Consider the following 14,827-nt stretch of genomic DNA (forward strand, 5'->3'; position numbering starts at 1 on the left):
TCAGCTGTGGATTAAAAAAACAGAGCTTTTAGCTGAAATAGCAACAGCTGAGTGGAGTGGCTGAGCCCTGCCATGCACCCTGAGCCCCTGCAGCTGCAGAAGCTTCTTCATCTCCATCAATGCTCCTGCTGCCCTGGGACCAGGCCCAGAGGGTGACATATCCCTGAGGATTCAGTGACACACACTTCCACTTGCTCCAGCTGCTGTACTGGTCAGAATAAAAGTAATCGCTTCTTTCACCCTCTATTTTCAAATGTTTAAAATCTGGTATATCAAAAGAAAGTTTTCTCCTAAGCATCTACAAAATGATGCTAAACGAGACAATTGCATGCCAACTGAGTTGAAATTCACTTATTCCTTGTTTGTTCCATTTTTTATCCTTTCCAGTTCCAATTCCCTCTTCTGAAAGGCAGAGAGCAAAACAAAGATTAGAAGTCAGGGGAAAAAAAAAAAAAAACCAACCCAATTTTGTTGCACACGAGTTGAATCCAACCACTGTTGCTTTGAATTCACTTTCCAGCAACGGGAGCTTTGGAGAATAGTTCAGGAGGGATGAGGGAGGAAGTCTGGGAAAAAAAATGTTTTGTTAAATGTTGACAGCTAAGAATCTTTTTATTTATTTCACTTCATTGCTTTGCCTCAGCCCAGCTCCTGGCAGTGTTGAGGCCTGTGCAAGCTCCCTCTGAAGGCATCGCTCCTGCTTGCTCTGCTGGCCATTCCTGAATGAACACACCAGCACACATCACACCCAGCATTCCAGGGCTTTCCTTCAGCCATCCTAGACCTTTCATTTTTGCTGCTACCTCTGACAGAATCCGGTTAATTGTGTATTTGCTGAGCTGGATTCTGTTGTGGGTGCAGACTATTAACCTTTATGTCACCTAGAAGATATTACACCTGGTAAAGTTAATGTTTTGAGACTGGGAGGTTAATGTGTCAGTGCTCAACCCTCTCTAATTAGCAACAGGGCCCGTGTGTGGCTGTGCTGTGAGCCCTGCTTTAATTGGGAAGGATTCATAGTTGCGTCACATCAACAGCACCAGTTTACCTGCCCCTTTCAGCCTTCTGCTCTTTCTCCTCCTTGGTGTTCCAGGAGCTTGGGTAAGTCTTGATGTTGTGGTGCCCACCCCAGGGAGGCTGTGATGCTGGAAGCCTTCCTGGCGCCATCCTGAGCTGGCTCTCAGGCAGTGACTGGAGATGAACTCTGGGGAGCTCCAGCTGGAGAAGGCTGTGGTGCTCCAGGCAATGTGCTCTGCAGAAGCTCTTAGCTCTGCACCAGCTTTGCTCAGCTCCTGAAGTTTTAGATGATCTGTGTGCTCCTGAGCTGGCAGAGTGGCCTGGAGGGCTTGTGGGAGAGCCTGGTTTGGTTTTGTGTTGGGGCATTCCCTGTGCTGGCAGCAGCCCTGGCTTGGGTGTGTGACTGCAGAGAGCAGTTGCAGATTGTTGGAAGGATAAAACATCATTAGGATTGTGACTCTGTGCCACAAAGCCTCTCTGAAGAGCCTTTTTCAGGCAGCCAGAGAAGAGGGACAGATCCCACATTGTTCACGGCAGGGCAAAGTTAGGTGTTTATCCCTTGTTTCTGTTTTCCTGTCACTCCTGTGACAAATAGGTGTCCCTCCACACAAATGTCTTTGGCTCTGCAGGCAAAATGCAAAACCAAACTGCTACATACAGCCAGTCAGAATATTCCCAGCGAGGGGAAAAAAAGTGTAATTTTCTCCAAATTATGACTTTTTGTGGGAGTATCTCTGTTTCAGTGCTATTTCATTCAAACAAAAGCTGATGAGCTCGCAGTATCTTGTTGAAATTGGAGCATTTAGAGTTTTCTTTGGGAAACTGTAGCTTGAATTTTTGCAGCATATAAAATAAATTGGAGTATTTGGGCTTTTATCAAAATGAAATGTTTTGATTGCCTTCAGGCAATATTTTCTGCTTAACGCTACACTTCTGTGGAAATTCTGAAATTCAGTGTTTAGTTCTATTTTGAGACACAACTGCACATATACCTTCTGGAACTTTTCACAAATGCCTCTTGCCAATTCAGACCCCACCAGAAAAATATTTTGAGTGTCTGACTGGCCTGGTGGTCACTTGGGATGAGGGAGCAGGCCCAGCTGCTCTGAGGGAATGCAGGAGCACACAGACACCCAGCAGAAGGCCGTGCTCTGGCCAGGCAGTGTGAGGATGAATCCTACTTCTAAGCAATTAAAGGTTTATCTATAGCTCAGTTTCCTTTTTCCATTGATCCAGCCTTTGAGAGAATAACTAATGTATTTAAAAATCAAAGCTAATGGTGCATTTTTCTCCTGTTAGCTTGAGGCCAGCGTTGGTTTTAAAATTGGCTTTGTGTCTGCTCTTGTGCAAATTTGCATCTTCCCTCCCTGGCAGGGGAAGATGCTTGAGCAGGGCTCATCCTCAGACTGGGAGCACCATGTTCAGGGGCTGAGCCTGCTCGTGTCCCACCGCCCTTGAGCACAGGCTGCAGAGCTCCAGCCTGTGCTTTTCTGACTTCTCAGTAGGACACTGCTTATTTGGGGAGTGAAAATCCACAAAGCTGCAGGGCAGCTGTAGAAATAGGGTGTTTTTCCTGGCCTTGTGGGTGTGAAAGAGCTGCTTGAGGAGAGCAAAGTGCAGCTCAGGGGAGTTTGCTCCCTGGCTGAGGTCTGTGGGGCCGGCTGGATGTCAGGAGCATTAGCTCAGCACTGGGACCTTGCTGGCTGCCACAGAGCTTTTCTGCAGGGCCTTTCCTCCACCTCTCAGGCTGTTTAGTCCATTAGTCACCTCGCTGGTCTTAAATAAAGGAATTTGAGGTTTTCATTAAAAGTCTTGGGCCTGGGAAGCTGATGCTCAGCAGAGGGCCCATTTTCACCTTTAGGAGAAGGCCAGAAAGAATAAAAATGGTCTCATTATACAGCAAGTTAGGAAAATTTCTGCTGAGAGGTGGGAAAGCAAAGGGGATGGAAATTTTTATTTTATTCTCAGATGGACTCGGGGTGGCATTGAGGAGTGAACGTGGCTCAAAGGCTGCAGGGTGGCCTGTGCAAAGTGAACAGAGGTCCTCAGGCTGCTGCCAGCAGATGAGTACAGAAATTCAGCAAGCAGAAATCCAGGAGTCTAAGAAATGCTTGGGGTGGAGTGGAAAATCATCATGATTTTCTGTCTTAGAGATGGTATCTGGAATCAGCTCTCCAACCCTCCCTTCATATGCAGGAGGAAAGGGACTGCTGAGCTAATAAAATGAATGATTGAGGTGATGATGTTTTTGTGGTAACCCTTAGAGCATGCTGAATGCTACCCTTCCCCTTAGATTCATTAGGAATGCTTTCACCAGAAATCCTGGAGACCATTTCCTGCAGGCCTTGGGTATATACCCAAAGCATTTTCTCCATTCAGGACATGTGCAAATTCCCTACTGAAATCAGCACTCATCCAGTGCTAACACCCACACAACTTCCAAATGTGTTTGGAAAGGAGCAGAGCAGCTTGAGAAACATCTAGACTTCTGTATGAAGCCAGAACATTCCTTTGTTGAAATGACAAAAAGTTGTTTGATTTATTTTAATTTTTTCCAATATTGTGGAAACATGCTGCTGGACCATAAATGCCTCTGGAGATGCAGAAGGTGGTGCTGAGCTGCAAACCAAAACCTGCTCAGCACAAGAATGCTCTTTGTAGCTAAAGATAAGGTTTTAGGGGGCTCTCTTTGCCTTTGTATTACTTCTAATCTGTTTCACTGCGGGTCATAAAGCCTGGTGTGCCGAGTTTTTCAAGTGCCATTAGTTTATGGGCTTGTTAACAGAAAGGATTTTGTTGGTCTTTCATGGCCTGAATCTCATTGAACCGGAGATCCCTCGGTGTAATTTTGATGGCAGAGGAGAATCAGGTTAATAACATTTAGGACAGCCTTTCAGAAAATATTATTTGAGCTGGTTCCCTGTTCTGTCCCTCCTTTCCCTGCTCTCTTATTGCCATTACTGGTGTTAGCTACTGCTATCACTGCAGCTGTATTTATCTGGTCACAGATTGGGTTGAAGCTTTAGAAACGTGCAGGGCAGCCACCTTTTGGGGGCTGCATTCAGAAGGTGAAGGAGCCTGCAAGAAGCATGTTTGTTTTATCATGTGCATCTTTATACAAAGCTGCAGATGGGAATGCGAGGGTGTTTAAAAGCCAGGGGAGAAAAAACAAGTTAGACTTTTAAAAGCATTGTTAGAGCACAGCAGGCCCAGTGATAGCAGAGATGTGAGACAATAAAAGGGTGAATCAGTTAATTAGGATGTTTGGTTAATATACTGCTACAGTCAAAACTACTCTGCTGGCAGTGCTGCCTTCCAGTGTAAACAGAGGAGTTGTGAGACCTGAGGAGGACAAATGTGTTGTGTGGGTTGGAAATAGAACTGCGTGTTTCAGCAAGGGCAGGAAAAAATATCCAGAGGAAAGTCTTCAACAAAGAGCTTCCAGAAGGGCTGGAGTTTGTAAGTAGCTCTTGATCCACATCATACATTCTGTCTTGGACTTTTCCAATAATAATGTTGCTGATGCTGAAGGAGCCTTTTGATGGTTAAATCTCAGAGACGGCCTGGCCTGGCATCATTCACCTTTTAGTTCTTTTCCAGTTTTCTAGCTAAGTGCAAACAAGGCTGCAATGCACCAGGAAGAAAAGTTTGGGGTTATTTCTGGGGAAAGCAGTCTTAGAACCTACTGCCTGCTTTCATTCATCTCCTTTCTCATAGGAGAGAGCAGAGACCTTGCTGATTTCAGTAAGACATTTCTCTTAAAAAGTAACAACCTTTGCAGCAGCCTGTGTTTTGATGGGACATTCTTAAGATCTAATGCACAGACACCTGAGACCTTTCCTTTCTTTAGAGAGGTGAAAATGAGGTTTTGCCTTCTGGAAGCTCTGTATAATTAAACAACCTATTGACTTGCCTGCTCCAAGGTGTCTGCTTTCTCAGGATGTATTCAACATGACAGACACTGCTCTAGTCCCAGGCAGTGCAGCATTAACCATGTCTGTGCACTGCCTCTGCTGCAGGATGCTCTTCCCAGTGACCAAACTGGCATGAGGGAGCACAGGGACACTGTAGCTACACACACTAGATAAATAGGTCAAAAATAATACTTTCAAGAACAGACTAAATGACTTTGCTCTCATCCATGGTCCCTTACACACCACCAGCTCATCAATATCTTCCTCTCTATGACAACCCTGAGAAAAATGAGGCAATGGAGGAGTAAAAGAGGTTATTTAAACAAGAATGCCGAGTGCCTTTCTGAAGTAACTCTTGTTCATTATTGGTCTGTAGGGATTTTTTATTTTTTTTATTTTTTTGGAAGCACTTTATAGAGCAACAGGTTAAAATAAAAAAATAAAAAAACAAGAAACAAAAGCCCACACTGAAATCCTGAGCAGCTCAGGCTGCACAGAGCTGCATGTCACCATGGAGGAGCTGACTGAGCTGAGGTGGTGGGAACAAGCTGGTGGAGGCATGGAAGGGTGTAGCCAGAACCCAGAGAAATGTCTTTTAGACTTCTTACAGTGAAGATTTTATTCCATCTCTAACAACTGGTAATGCTGGGTGTGAAGGTGCTGTGTTTTTTAAGAGCTGCTGTCTCATCAGCTTTGGGTCAGACTGGCTTTGGCAGACAGGTCTCCATCCCACTGTGCAGGACCAAAGAAGTTCCTCTTCATCTCAATCAGCTTTATCTTTTCCTTTTTTTTTATTTAATGGGCTGTGTTTCAAATGCTGCAACAAGTCCAGACAGGTGGCCATTTCATAGTTACAGTAAATAATTTACATGACAAATTCAGACCTGTCCCTGGGTCCTGTATTATTCATGAATGAACAGGCTTGTTTTTTATGACAGTGTTCCTTATTCAAACACAGTCTGTGATGTATCTCAGTCCTCGAGTTCATTTCTATGGCACCTGGCTCTTTGCCAGCCTTTTGTTGCTATTTTCTGGTTTGCAAAATGTGTTACCTAGATTGTATTTCTTCAATTCATTCTCTGAGGGACTGAAACTTTCATACACCAAAAAGATTTCTTTGTAGTGAGACCTCACTCAAATGCATATTTCTGAACATTTTCCTTTGTACAATTGGTCGTGCACACAAAAATATAATTTGTATGAAGATTCGTGGCAAAGGGCAGGAATATCCCCAAGGAAAACACTCAAGCACCATTTATATAAATCCTCACAAACACTTCACCATTGTTTGCTCATTTTGGCTTGTGCAGATCTCACCCACAGGGTTTATAGATGTGAGGGTTTGGCTCCCTGGTGACCTCTGGGCCACCTGTTACCTCTGAGCATCTCTAATCCCACTCATTTTGTTGGAGTTGGGGAGGACAAAGCTGCAGTTTCCCAGCTGCTGGCTAAATTTCTGAGGTGTAGATCTTCTTGGGAAGACACACACTGTGCCTGGAGCACAGGAGTCACCTCTCAGTCTTTTACACACTTCCACTCAGCCTTGTTTCCTTAGACCTTCACCCTTCACCCATAAAATGGGGTAATAACAGTTCCTTTTTCTCAGGTACCCTTCCCTTGTCCTATCAGCTCACCCTGGAACTGCTGCAAGACACAGATCCAGGGTCATCTTTACACCCATTTGAACAAATGAACCCTCATAACAACAATGGCAAATAAACATTAAATATCTGTGTGAAGCCAGGCAATGTGAGAGCACTGAAACATAAATCCAGCCTTTTGTATTTATTTATATACTGCAGAAATATCTTATATAGGGGGATAATTGACCCTCCTTGCACATACCGAGCTGATTTGCTGCCTCCATGCTTGATTGAGTAATTGATGGTGCTTTCTGTTTGCATTCATCCCCTGAAATAAAGTGTGTATAAAAATAAATTATATCTGCTCCATCCCCTGAAAATCCCATTGTAAATTAGTGAGAAATTAAAGATAACGTTATCTATTTCTTCTTCTGGGAATGTGTGGTCACAGCCTTGAAAAAGCTAAAATTCAAGTGAGAAAACTGGCCAAGCATGTTATTAATGCCCTCTATGTCTTGAGAAAAACATTGATTAATTTGCTACCAAGATCCCTTTGGATGAAAAGGGTCATGGGTTATTTACAAACAAGTGTTATTTCTGCAGCTGTCATTATTCAAAATTGTGATGGGGGAAGCTCTTTATTTTCTTTACATTTCTTTCTGTATTTGAGGAGGCTCCAATTTGTCGGATCTCTGCTTTTGATACCGAATTCCTTTAAAAGCCAGAGGATACACCAAGCCCTCTCAGGAGGTGATGAGACTGCTGATCTAATTAGGAAAGGATTGGAGCATTGCAGTCTCCTCAGATGACTTCACTAGAAATTTTGGGAGCAGAGATGCCTTTGAAATTCAGTCTGTGCATCCTTTATGTGTCTCTGGTCCACAGACCTCCAAGGAAGCCCCAGGACACCACAGAAAGTGGCAGCATCAGCACAGGATTAGCAGAATTTATGGTTTCTGAAGATAGTTTCGGCTTTCACATGAGACCAAAGCAAGTGCCTTGATCATTTAACATCATGAGCTATCCTCTGCCATTTCTGACAAGTGCCAGGTGCTAATTCTGCCTTAAAATGCCCTGAAGTGGAATCTGAATATTTTATCTCTGTGTACACGTTCTGCTTTGTACTTTTGGGCACTGAAGCTACTTTGGTTACACTGGTGGCAAATTCTTTTTTCTTTTCCCCCATAGAGCTACTCCCCAAGAAGAAATTTGACATGGTAATGTTTGGGTTCTTGGAGGAAACATTTTCTGAGAATCTTATCTGCAAGAGTCAGGACATCCTACCCATTTAGATATTTTGCAGATCAGGACAGCCAGGCAGGGGAGCTGAGCTCAGCAGCACTCTCTTTTTGGGCCATGAGGAATGCGAAGGATAATAAGGATAATGCAAGTTTGGGGTGAAGGGCAGCAGTAGGGACTTGGAGAATCAAGTCTGGAGCAAAACTAAGGTGTGTTGATAGGGATTTTTTGGGGGCTCTTGGAGTTGAATGTATGCAGCAAATAATTTTGTTTTGAATTAGTGAATGATCTGAGCTCCTGTAGTGCTCCAAGAGTGGAGGAGAGGGGCACCCCAGGCCCCCCCAGACCCGAGAGCAGGATGATGGCAGGGACAGCCAGAGGGTGCCTCTTAGGAGACAAGTACCTCTGCAAGCTTTGCCAGGGGGGTGATTTTACACAGAACTTTTTATATTCCAGCCTGTGCTGTTTCCCCCTTCAAAAACAGCATCCAAGCAGCAAGATCAGCAGGAAGGTGTGTTTGCTCAGGGCCAAATTCAGCTCTGCTCTCATCACCAGCAGTAAGGACTGCCTGCCGAATTCATACCCAGCTGTTTATCCACAAAACCAATGCTCCTGCGGATTCAGCACAGGAAATCACAACCCAACGCTGTACTCAAGCATCTTGTGCTTTCTGCTGCTGCTCTGCTAACCAGATTAGGTTCCCCTGCTGCCTTATTCATTTTGCACTCATTAAATCTAAATTTAGAAATGAAGGCAACTCTTCTCCCCTCTGGGAAAGGTAGTAGGGAGAGTCCTTGTTGCAACAAGCCATGAGGAGGAAAAAATAGCATCTAGATTTTCTCTCCTGTGAGATGGAAACATAAATGTTTCTGCTGAGACGGAGAAAGAAACCTGTACCCAGTTCTCTTCTGCACAGAGCACTTGTTGGACCCTGGATCTAAAGAAATTTGTGCAAATTGTTGCAAGCATGCAGCAAAAGGTTTGTTTGACCCAAATCACAGGCATGTGGCAGTGGTGGGAGATGTTATTTGCTCTGGCCAGGTCTAGAGGAGTTGTAAGTTGCTGCTGAGTTTGAACTTTGGGCTTATCTCCAGCTCTACCCTGGCAGATGGGCAGTAGCTCCCAGATTTCAGCTAAAGAGGCAAATGTAAAGATATTTCTTCCTCTCACTGACCTTTAATAATCAATAATGTCAGCTTTTTATGAAAGAAAAAAGTAATTGTGATGTAAAATCTGCCTTCAGGTTCTTAGGAGCAAGAACTGGTGGGCAAGAGGCCAAAGAGGGCTGAGCTTCTCCAATGTCCATCCCAACTGGGCATCTCTCCAGCTGTGCATTTGCTCACAACACAGCTGGAGTGAGGGGGAAGAGCTCAGGTCTCCTGGGCACTCAAACACCATCACAATAGCAGGGAACCTCTGAAGGATTTCAGAAATCTGTGTGAATAGGTAAATCTGAGCATCAGTGTAACTGACCATAATGAACTTGGGGAGAAACAATCTGGGGCCAGCTCTGCACGTGCTGAGCTTGGACTGGGCATAGCTGGATTCAGTTCTGACAGCTCTCCAGTATCATTAGCTCAATGTGCAATGGCAGCCAAAAAAAGCCTGCAAAATACCAGGGATGTCATTGAAAATGAAAGAGTTGTTTTGCCTCCATATAAAATCTTGGGATATCCCCATTCTGGGGGTGAGATGCCCCTGGCTGGGGCTATGGACGCTCTAGATATTTAACTGTGCCTTGCAGATCTGGACAGCTGCTGAGGGCTGCTTTCACATGGAAAGTTGAGGAAAGGATGGGTTAACTCTGGCCTTGAGAGAGGGCAGCCAAGCCTGAGATGGTGGCACAGCTTCCAGCATTCACAGGGGCCAGCAGACATGGGCTGTCACCAGCTGTTAAACCCAGAAGGTGGAAGGAGTTTGTCAAAAGACAAGCTCTGTCTCTGCATCTGTACGAGATCCTGGCTGTGTGTTGGGAAGCTCTGCTCCCTTCCCCAGGGCTACAGGCTGAGCTCCAGACCCTCTGCCACTGCTGGGACCTGGGTGGTGTGGTTGTGCCGTGCAGGACTGCAGGCAACACCTCTCAGGAGCAAAAATGATGTGTTTGACTATCATGTGGGAAAAAAAAAACAGTGAGAAGGACTGTCAGCACTTGATTAATGAAGTATTCCCCTGTGGAAGGATCTGTGCACAGCTTTCTGCCAGGGACTCTGGCAATGCCAAGATTGAGGCATTGGATCAGCACCTCTTCCAGAGCTGGGAAATACAAATCCAGCAGACAAACAGAGCCAGCTTCACTGGTAACTGCCAGGGGAAGCTGCACTTACCAGCACAGCTTGTTAGGCAGCAAAAGTTAGAGCAAAGAATACTGCTGGGTGAAGAGTGCCCTAGGTTTTAATAATTTCCAGTTTATTTCATGGCTGTGGTGAGGAGGCTTGTGCAGACCATCTTGTTCAACTTATTGCAGCTCAGTCTGAAGGTGCAGGTTTTGACTGAAGTGTGGCAGCAGATTTGAACCAAAGGCAGCAGCTGGGACCTCTGAGCCTTGTGCTTGTCTTCCCTGGGGGGTTGTGTGTCTCCAGGCAGGGACAGCACACCATGGCTTTGGCCACATGCTGGTCACAGCTCCATCCTCACAGTGAGACACAAACTTCCCATGGCTCAGGAGCCACAACAGGATGGGAATCCCTGGCTTTGCTCTTGGTGGCTGGAGAAGTAGCAGCTTCCACCCATCTGGTTTAGATCTGCTGCTGTACACTGCCTGCAGCCTGAAGTTTCCTCTTGGTGCAATGAACTTCCCCCTCCTGGTTCATTTACACTTGGTTGGCACTGGGCTGCGAGATGGCTGAAAGTGCCAGTGCAATTCCTTTAGGGAGGAAAAAAAAATCTGCTTTGACTTTCAGGCAGAGATAGTGATTTTATTTCTAGGAAATAGAGCTATAAATTCGGCTGATGCCCAACAAACACTATGCAATGTCTGTATTAAGGTGGGGTGGGGGAGTTCTATCAGAAAAGGATGATATTTGTCACTCACCTGTCTGAGTGCTGGAAATGCTCTTGTCTTTATATACTGACTGCTTGATTTTCACCCTGCCTGCATCCTGGCCTCACTTTTTGCTCAGATGAATTCTGATCTCAAGACTGCAAACTCAGTAGAAAAATATTTCCTTTTCAGCTCAGCACATAAGTTTGCAGCAAGGAAGAGCTGTGGGCAAAATTGCCAAACAGACAAATAAAAGAAGGTGCTTGGGGTGGTTTGTGGCCTCAATAGAATGTGTATGGCAAAAAAGAGAAAGATTAAAAATCATATTTTCAACTGTCCACCTACCTGGATGGGGACATTAGAAACCTCATGGATAAAAGCAGCAAGGCAGGAGTAGCAGGCTGTTAAATTACATGAAATGTGGACACAAATTGCAGGCACAAGAAAAAAAAAAAGGAAGGACAGCTCAAAAATTGTAGCTGAAGTATCCATTTCTAGACCAGTACTTGTGGTGCTAGGAAACAGATATATCATTTGGGTCTGAAGGAGATGAACTATTTATTTACCTTGAAGATTGCCCCCAGCAATTGTGAATCGAAGGTTATCTAATGTCTTTGCCATGGGCTCTAAGTGTCTGGACAGTTAGCATATGCAAGGGAATTACTCACAGATAAGCATCCAGTAATTTATACAGAGCATTCCAGACAGAAACCTCTCCCATATCAATTTCTGCCTGCTCTGTAAACTGCTCCCATTTATCAAGCCGGATAAATTCACAGGCGGGCTGTGAGGGGGTGCTGAGACCTGTGTATGCTTTATCAGTTAATACTCACTGAGGTCCCTTTGACATGATTGGAGTAAATCTTTCTCTCCTTTTCTTTGGTTATGACCAGTCTATAATCTTCTAAGCTAAACACCATTCCCATGAATGAAGAATAATACTGAGAAGTAGGGGAAAAAATAATACGTAGAGAGAATGTATTTCATCTCACTTTGGAGGTAATGAGGCAGTTTAGTGTGGCATGTCATTTAAAACCAGGCTTTTCTTTTTTATAGATTCCATATCCCTGAAGAAGTGACTGACAGATCAGTGCACAACATATTTTTCCCAAGGAAAAAAAAAAAATTGAGGTTGACACAAAGGGGAGGCACCAGAGTCGTGATGATCTTCAGGAAGACAAAGGGATGAGTCTTTCTCCATCAGGTAAATAACACAGACCTGAAGTTATGCAAATTAAACTAAAAGCTTCAAAAGCAGAGTTTGGTGGATCAGGGTGTGGCTGTGGTACCTGTGTCCTTTAGCTGCCTCCTCTAAGAGGTTCCCTGACCAGCTCTGCCATGGAGGCAGCCCAGAAATGATCCCTGAGCAGCGAAATCACAAATTCACAGGATGGGTAAGGCTGGAAGGGACTTGAAGGTCACCTGGTCCAACCTCCCTGCTTCAGCAGGATCCCTGAGAACACTTCACTCAGGATTGTATCCACCCAGCTGTTGAGTATCACCAAGGAAGGAGATTCCAGGCTCCATTTGCCCTTTCCTTGGGCTTTGCTGGCCACCTGCTGCTGTTTGCCAGAAAATTCCTACTCTTCCCTGCCCTGTTTTCCCTGTGCTGCGGCTGCCGCAGGAACATCAGCTGAGGGAGCATTTGAGGTTTTCTTTGGCTGGGAAGATCTGCTGAGGACTGGATGGATCCCAGCAGCTGCATTTTGTGTCAGCTGCCAGCAGCTCACTCCAGGCTACCCAAAAGGAATGCACAGCTCTTTACTCCAACCAGACAGATGCTTCCCTCCCTTCGGGTGTGAGTGAGAGCTGTGGAGCACATCACAGATGAGACACACCTTTGTTATACAAGAAAGGAGCTATCACCATGATCCCAGATGTGAGAGATGTTGCCACATACTTGGACAGAGTCCATACACGGCTCTTAAAAAATAAGGAAAAAAAGAGGTGCGTAATGAGTCCTGGCACGTGTGTACTCGAGGCCATCTGTTAATGTGATCTGGTGCCAATTTGTGGAGCTAGGAACCAGTCCCTGCAGGTCATGGATGCCAGGAAGAGATGGGCTTAGGAAAGGCACTTGCAGGATGTGCTAATGGGCAGTGTTTATCAGAAAATTCTTGCTAGCAGCGAATGCCATCAAAGGAGACAGTGCTGCTCTTTGGTGTCTGGGATCAGAGCAGCCCATACAGATGGAGCGTTCCTGCCATGTCCTGGTGGCTCTGCCCCTGCAGTGAAAACAGGGAAGTTCTGAACCTTTGTAAACACAGCAAGAAGTGAACTCCTAACCAATCTGCTCTGTAAGTTGTTTCACTATTTGTCCCTCTGCTGCTGGAGCACGAGAGGAGGCTGGAGAGGAATTGATGTGTGTGTGAGCATCCTTAGGAGCAGGAACACAGATTACAGGATCCATTTCCCCTGTGGCAGGCACAAAAACCACCCTGGCGTGTTCATCAGCCATGCCTGGAGCCTCTCTTGCAGGACACCCTGAGAGCAGGAGCCTTCCTTCCTCTGCTAATTTCCAAATGACTGGACCTCACCTCAGGGGCCAGCCAAATATGGAGGAATGAGCCATGGTTACAGCCGCCAGACACCTCTTAAAAAACAGTGAATTGTTGATAAAAAGGGCCCTAAGAAAATCAGATTTATTTTCTAATCAGCTCCTGGTAATGTCATCATCATATATTTGCATAAGCAGGATGTTTTATGCATTGTTTTCCTTTGAGCAGGTACCTTCTCATTTGTGTGCGCTTGCTGATGTGCTCTCTTAACCTGCCACAGGCTTCCCCAAAGCTACAGTCTGTGAATGCTGCTCAGATAATAATTAGGAATATTCACCCTCTCTACATCCTTTTTCCAACAAAGACTTGAAAAACGCAACATGATTTTTATATAATTTTTATTTTTTTTTTGTAGCTTTCTCTCTCTTTGTCCTTGTTCAGATAGCGGCTGCGTGGAGGGCAGGTGCCTTTTATCAAAAGACAAGGAGTCATCTTCTCCTTAGGAAATGTTTATGTGCCTTCCACAGCACCAAATTGAGAAAACAGATTACCTCTCAGAAAGCCATCTGTTTCAGCACCATGTGAGCTCTCAGGTTGGTTCTTGTGTTTTATGAGACATTTGAATCCTCCTGTGATTTCTCCCTTTCACCTGTCTGCCTGGTACAAAAATTGTTCTGAAGGCTCAGCACACCCGTTCAGACACGTCAGCACCTGATTTCCAAATGTTGTTTTAGGGCTGCATTGTAAAAAGCCAAACCCCACCCAAAACAACCCTTCCTACTGTGCTTTAACATGGATGAGCACAGACTAACAGGAACTGGATGAGAAAATGAAAAGATGTGGAAATTTGGGTGTTTTTTATTATTATTTTATAGTAAACCAACCTTTCCCCGCCCCTAAACCACAAATTATGATAAGAAATTCGTTGCCATAAACAAAACTGTGGTTTTCCAATGAAAATTTGAAACCTTGGGAGGATGGCTGATGTATTGTATGGAAGAAGATGCTTACTGAGAACACAAAGGAGTTTCCAGAAGAAGGACTTCAGCCTGACATGGCTCCCATGAGCTGCTTGTGTATTTACACTAGCTGCACACCTACAGCCTTTTTCTTGGTGTACTTCGTTGTTGGGAAATGTGGAGATTCTCCAGACTCTAGAGGGTTTCTTCTTACAGTCCTCTTTGAGTCTTGAAAAGTTCATCTTTTTTCATTATTATCATTTCTTCCAATTATGCTTCCTTCCATTTGCTCACCCTCCTCTACTCATGTCAGAGCCACTTAGTGTCTCCTTAAAATCCGAGTGGGCATAAGATGGACTAATGCCAGAAAAGCACTCATTGCATACCAAAAATACCCAATAAAAAGCTCTCCAAGCTTTAACACAATACATTTTTCTGCATAAAAATAGGGAGTGTGTGAAGACTGTATGCCAGAAAGAGAGTTGTCACAAAGCATGTAGAAATTACTATTAATTTAGATATGTTTATCTTTGGAGTCATTAGTTGATGCAAGGGATATGGTAATGGGATACAAAACTTTTCCCCTCTGGATTGTGGGTAGAATTAGTGACTAAAATAATTAATAGCCACTGTCTGT

Source organism: Parus major, chromosome 10 (assembly GCF_001522545.3).
Source record: "Parus major isolate Abel chromosome 10, Parus_major1.1, whole genome shotgun sequence".
NCBI lineage: Eukaryota > Metazoa > Chordata > Aves > Passeriformes > Paridae > Parus > Parus major.